We start from the raw sequence: 6,000 nt of genomic DNA on the forward strand, positions 1-6,000 counted from the left end.
ATAGGATTCAGTACTGCTCTGGGGCCATTGTTTGCCCTTTTGCTCTCTCTCATGATGATGATTATTAATCATTTATCTTATGACACCAGCATCATGCTAGCTGCCTCACACTTAAAAAATAAAGAAAAGATCTCCACTTATAAAAATTATCATCAAAATAGACAAAGAGTGGGAGGAAGTACAGCACATGTATGACTGAGCCAAGGGGTTAAACAAACAGCTTTTTCTGCCCCATGATTTTTTAATGTGATGTGGGTTAGTACGGTAAACCTAAGATTTTTTGGTCTATTTTTACTTCCTAAAATAAAGGCCACACCATAAAATTAAGAATTATCACAATTTTCAAGTCAGTGAGTTCAGATTACCTGGTCCTAGATGAAGTCAGATACTTGCAACCACAGAGATTTCTTGGACTCCAAGCAGTGCTTGGTTACTAGAGCAATGCACATGGAATCATTTATTCATTAACATTTCTAATGCTAGAAATGCCTGTCTCTTGTTTTGGAACATATCTAGGAACCCCTGGTGACTATGGCAATATTTCAGAAGAAAGGAGTGTGTTTAAATGACATCAGGCTTAAGGGGAGAATCAAGCCCAGCTTTCCTGGGTCCAACCACAAGGTTATCATATGTACGGTCCTTCAACAAAAGAGGCAGCCTGCTCAGGTAGGTTTTCTGAAATAATATTGATATGAATGTGCTATTAAGAAATATGATATTTTTTGTCTTCTAGATCCCAAATCCAACTTCCCTTGACCTTGCTTCTCTCCAGAGAATTTAGGCTCAGGAGAGAAATGTTTTTTCAAGCACACTACTACAAATATCATTCATGCTTTGGGGGCTCTCAAACTGAAGCAAAGGATGTTTGCACCCTTTCTTGAAGTGTCTGATTCCCTTCTGTAATGGAAGCTGAGTGCCTCAGCACACAGTTTAGTATTTCACTCTGAGGGTCTAAAAATCACGCTGCCAAATTTACCTAGTGGAAGCATAACTCATGGTTCTCAGAGGGAACATATACCTCTAAGCAAGCACCAGTCAAAGAAAACACTACTGTGATTATTAGCTGAATGAAAATAAATCCACCTCCAACACAGAAATTGTTCCAGTATTGCCTGTTATGCCACCTAGATTACCTAGCAGTCATTTGCTAAGTAATGATAATTAACATTCAGTCAACAGCTGGTAGATGTTCAGCTGTGCCACCTGCATATCCTTAACAATGCAATCTCGTCTGATGAGAGTACTCTGAAACAGTCTGTAGAGTAAGCTTTTGTGGACATCACTTTGGTCACCATAATCTCACTATATTTCACAGATATCAATAGAAAGTTATTTCAAATTAGGAGTCTGTTTTATGGAAGTTAAGGAATTCCTCTTCATATGCACAACGGGGCAGTGTGTCCACTTGGAGTGGGGTAGACACTGCCAATGAGGCACAGCTTCCCAGAGCCTGCCTGACATCTTTTCTCAGTCAGGCTTTTTTGTTTTTGTTTCTTTATTTGAGCCATGGAGTATGTCTTTTTAAACTGTTCTAATTCACAGACAGGTTTTATCCTACCACAGGACGGCTCAGGAACTGCTTAGCCCTCACAGGAGAAAGTCCTGTGGCTGCAGCAATGTGAGTAGGGTTTTAACTTCAGTTTTATATTAATATTCCTGATGCAGGAACCATCTGCCTCTTTTTCCATTTCTAAAGAGTATGCATGAACCACATGACACAGCCGTCTGCAGAAATCAGTCTTCCCTGAAATGGCAGGCTGAAAAATCAGCAAGGAATGGAAGCGTTGCATTCACAGGCTGTCTCAGCTGCGTAAAATTTTTGTCCAATCAAATTCCTAAAAGACTGGTGAGAAGTAATTCTTTCTTCCCATTGTAGAAGAAAGCAAGCAAGCAAGCAAGCAAGAAAAGAGGCATACAGAAAGAATGGGAAAATATCTTTATTTTTACTAATAAATTTACCTATTTGTTCTGAAATGGCCAAAAAATTCACTGGTGTGAAAAGAAAAGCATTTACACCAGAAAATTTACACTTGATTTGTGATTCCCTTTCCCTATTCAAAATACCTACCATCTGAACATGAGGTGTTTGTGATTAATGTGGGCAGAAAGTTGTTCTTGAAACATTTATTCTCTAGAAAATAGAGGGAGAGCAAAAGAGATTGTTGTTATAGATTCACATTTCCTGATCTGAATGATGTGGGCCACACTGAGTTCATCTGGACCAAAACTTTAGCAAATCCAAACATGCTATCTGAGGCTGTAGTTAGGACATGGCTCATTTACTAAGCATCCTAATTTACAAATTAAAAAAATACGTGGGGTGAAAAATATATTAAAGATTGCCGAGAATAATGGATCCATGAGCAGATAGCTGCTACCTTGTACATAAACTTGTTTGCTTTACTTTTTGGGTGCTTTTCTTTTTATGAGCTGGTGGCAGGGGGTTGTCCAATTGGTTTTGCCTTACCATAGCTTTTTGAATAGGATAAAAATACAGGAATGTTTTAATAAATCAGTCTAAATTGTCCTCATTCTTCCAGCATAACAGAGGAGACCACAGAATGCTACCAGGAGCAGCATTATTTGTACCAGGTAAGGAAATCCCAAATCCTGTCCATTTGGCCATCTAAACAGAGAACAGGATTCTTTAAGGTGTTTTTAGGAAGACTGATTGAGTGAGATTACCACCAGTGAGATTATGGTGACTGGAAAGATATCCTCGTATGTACACTAAAGCGTTAGCTTCCTCTAACATAATTAATATGCTATCAATCTTAAAATCAACCTATCCATAACCTAGACCATTTTTGTGAATACTGACTTTTTTGCATCTCATTTTAATTAAAGTTGCAATTCTGCAGAGATTAAAAGACCAGAATCAGACTACAGAAAAAATTCAGCAAGCCTAGGTTTGTGCATCAGAGTGGTAAAAAGTAATTTAAAATAGGGAATAAACATTGGTGAGAGTCAGAAAACAGAAATGGTAGTGCATGATAGAGCAACTGCAGAGAGCACCATGGTATTAGAATGTTTTGCAGGCACTGGGGGAGAAAAAAAAAGAATGTGTATAATCTCGTTTTTATCAGAAGAAAGACATACTTGTGAATACAAATACAAAACTCCACCAAGCAGAAGATAATTCTTAAGAGAAATATTTATGTGACATACTGAATGATGCTGACAACTTCATTTTTCAGTATCTGTGCATACATAATATGTCTCTTTGACCTGCCAATAGTGTGAGAGTATGCTATAATGAACAAAATACCTATGCAAGTGGCAATTAAATATTTACTAAAGCAGTCAATACTGTTGAGATACAATCCAAGGTTAAGAAAGGTGTAACCTTGAAAATGAAAAAAGCTAAGTTAACGTAGAAAAGTATTTTTGCCACCTAGTGAAATAAATGGAAAAAATCCATAAATCTAAGGTTGTTGATTGCAATTGGTGTTGAATCAATTATCATGTTATCCTGTCACTTTCAGATAGAAAAAGATATAACAGTACCGCTGTCTTCTCTATTTTAATTAGGAAAAAAAAGGAAAAAAAGAAGAAAACCTTCACTCACATCCACCACCAGGTATGCCAGGTCATGTCAAAATGCATTATATAACACCATACTAGGGTTCTGAAAACAGCTGTAGAAGGTATTGGAAGAAGGTGTGATTATGCCCTTTCAAGATGAAATAGACACATACTAAATGAAATGGAGAGCCACGTTATTATTCAGAATAATTTATTTTAGTAAAGTTTATAAAAACACCGTGCGCCATTTCTTTGTGCTCAACTTCATTATTCCCTGCCAAAGATTCGTGAACCTGCCCTCCCTCAGCCATCTGAAAGTTGGGCATCCAGTTCAAAACAGACTACCCACAGGTTTCCTTTATACTCAATGGAGAGAAATAGGTGTCTTCACCAGGCAGTTCATCTCATTGTCAGTGAAAAGAAGTATTCAGTTAACTAAAAATAGATATCTAGGGCCTCTCGAGATCCAAATATCTGCATGGGCGTGGCAGATGTGATGGAGGATTGACCTATGCCCCTATGGCATGCAACCTGCTAGCCTGCAGTGCCTAAGGTGAGCCTTGACACCTATGTTATGACAACCAAGTCTGTTCCTGAGCATCACTGCAGGAGTCGCTCTCTGGAGGGCTTTGTTCCATTCTGCTAGGTATAAAGGGAGCCTAGGTTGTTCAGTTAAACGCAAATATCCAGCTTTTAGATATTTAAATTGAGTCCCACCTTTTGTGCTAAAATTCTTCCTACTAATAATCCACACAGTTCTTCATACACACAAAGAAACAGATCCTCTTCTGCTTTATATTTGCCTTCATTTTGTTAGTTCCAAGATAATTTATATAAAAAGAATCTACGCAAAAGTAATTTCCTCAGGTGGCTTTTCAAAGTGAGACATACCATAGCAGAGACTAATTTGAGGGGAGGAGAAGCTAAATATGGTCGTTCATTAGACTGTTGCGGCATCTATTTTTAGATTGAGCAAAAAAAGATGACGCCATGGGTGGGATTATTCTCTTTGAACATTGCCTCTGGATTTGCTGCTTTGTCAGCCAAGGTGATCATACTACCTAACAGTGCCCTATCAAGGCACATACTTTACATGCCTAATTCATGTTTATACAGCAAGAGAAAAGGGGGCAATTTAGAGTAGGTGCTTCACTAAGGTGCCTGAATTGCCTTCTTGAGTAGCCAAGTCTTTGCTTTGACACTAGGCAGCCAAGGGAACCAAGCCTCCGAACATGGCACTTCAGCAAAGTGATCTGACCCACACCATACACAACCCCTAAGCCTTTTCATGCCAAGCACAGTCAGAAGGTATTATTTTCTCTCTTCTTTTGCCTTTTACTCAGTTGTCTGCTCATCTATAGGTTTACAAAGGCAGATGGCAGAATCACATGCTCATATTCTCCTTTGTCTGCTTTGGAGAAAAGACTAGAATCTGCCTCTTTGGAAATTTTCCTGAGCAGTGAAGTATATATACTGTAGAAGTAGTTTCTTTTTGTATAAGTAATTATTTACTGGAGTAAGAACTCAAATATTAGATACCTAAATCTGACATGGATACTCCATTGAGTCAAATTCCTGATTTGTCCTTATGGTCTAATGAATGCCTATTTATCTGAGCTGAAAACAGAAATTAATAGACGTGTATCTCATCCTCTTTAGGGCAGATTCCTTTTAAAGTAGAAAACTGGAATTCAATTTTTTTTTAAGATCAGCCAGACAAGAAACTGGAGTCCACAGCTTATGTCATGCCTGATCTAACTGCACTTTTTGTGACTTGTTGACAGGAAACATGCTGGTACGGTGAAGATATGATTGGTGCGTATGCAGCTACAGAGTCAGAACTTTACTTATAGAAGAACTTAACTGGTGGAAAATTAAGTGATTTAGATAAGGTAGAAAATCTGTAACAAGTATCTTGCCTAAAATGTGGAAGCCAATTTAGTGGCAGGTGGGTACTTGGGTATCATTATGGATCCAAAAATACGTGACAGTATTTTATGGTAAATGGCAGGTGGCTTTTTTGTTGTAAAGTGTGCACGCAAGAGATAAGTACAAGGTACTTGTTTATAAAGTCAGCAATGGGCGTAAGTACTGGTTTTGTTATGCAGTTTCATCATATAGTTTACATAAAATTATAAAAGATTATAACATTTCATTACAGAAATGGTTATGCTAAGCCAGTTCTTTGATAATATTTGCATTCTTCTAAGTGTCTGCATGATGACAGCAACAGTAATGCAAATAGTGTGCTCGGGTGTTTTTCTTTTTCTTTCTTTTTTTTTTTTTTTTTTTTTTTTGGTAAATAGGCTAGAACCAGCTGTCATTTTTAATAGTGTAGACGTACAGTGCTTTACAGAGCCAGGGTAGATAATTTCTAGGCAGATTGTTTCTTAGTTATTCTTAGAAGAAGCATATGTGCTGCATAGCAATGCCAGGAAATCACTTGCAGCAAGTATAACAGTAGCAAAAAAATAC

General features: G+C 37.7%; 2 long non-coding RNA genes across 3 annotated transcripts in view; both read left to right on the forward strand.

Moving 5' to 3' along the window:
• LOC135328420 (uncharacterized) overlaps positions 1 to 2,592 on the forward strand; it is a 49,220-nt gene extending 46,628 nt beyond the window's left edge. The window contains exons 2-4 of the long non-coding RNA XR_010389258.1: positions 517 to 666; positions 1,543 to 1,618; positions 2,541 to 2,592. This is a non-coding gene — a long non-coding RNA (uncharacterized LOC135328420). The remainder of the gene's footprint in view (positions 1 to 516; positions 667 to 1,542; positions 1,619 to 2,540) is intronic.
• A 938-nt stretch (positions 2,593 to 3,530) lies between these two features.
• LOC135328429 (uncharacterized) lies at positions 3,531 to 5,393 on the forward strand. 2 transcript variants are annotated; one of them, XR_010389274.1, is made up of 3 exons: positions 3,531 to 3,580; positions 4,731 to 4,833; positions 5,310 to 5,393. It is a non-coding gene; the product is annotated as an uncharacterized LOC135328429 (long non-coding RNA). The 2 variants fall into 2 exon arrangements; XR_010389270.1 differs by lacking the exon at positions 4,731 to 4,833.
• Positions 5,394 to 6,000: the final 607 nt, after the last annotated feature.

This window comes from Dromaius novaehollandiae, chromosome 1, assembly GCF_036370855.1.
Source record: "Dromaius novaehollandiae isolate bDroNov1 chromosome 1, bDroNov1.hap1, whole genome shotgun sequence".
Taxonomy (NCBI): domain Eukaryota; kingdom Metazoa; phylum Chordata; class Aves; order Casuariiformes; family Dromaiidae; genus Dromaius; species Dromaius novaehollandiae.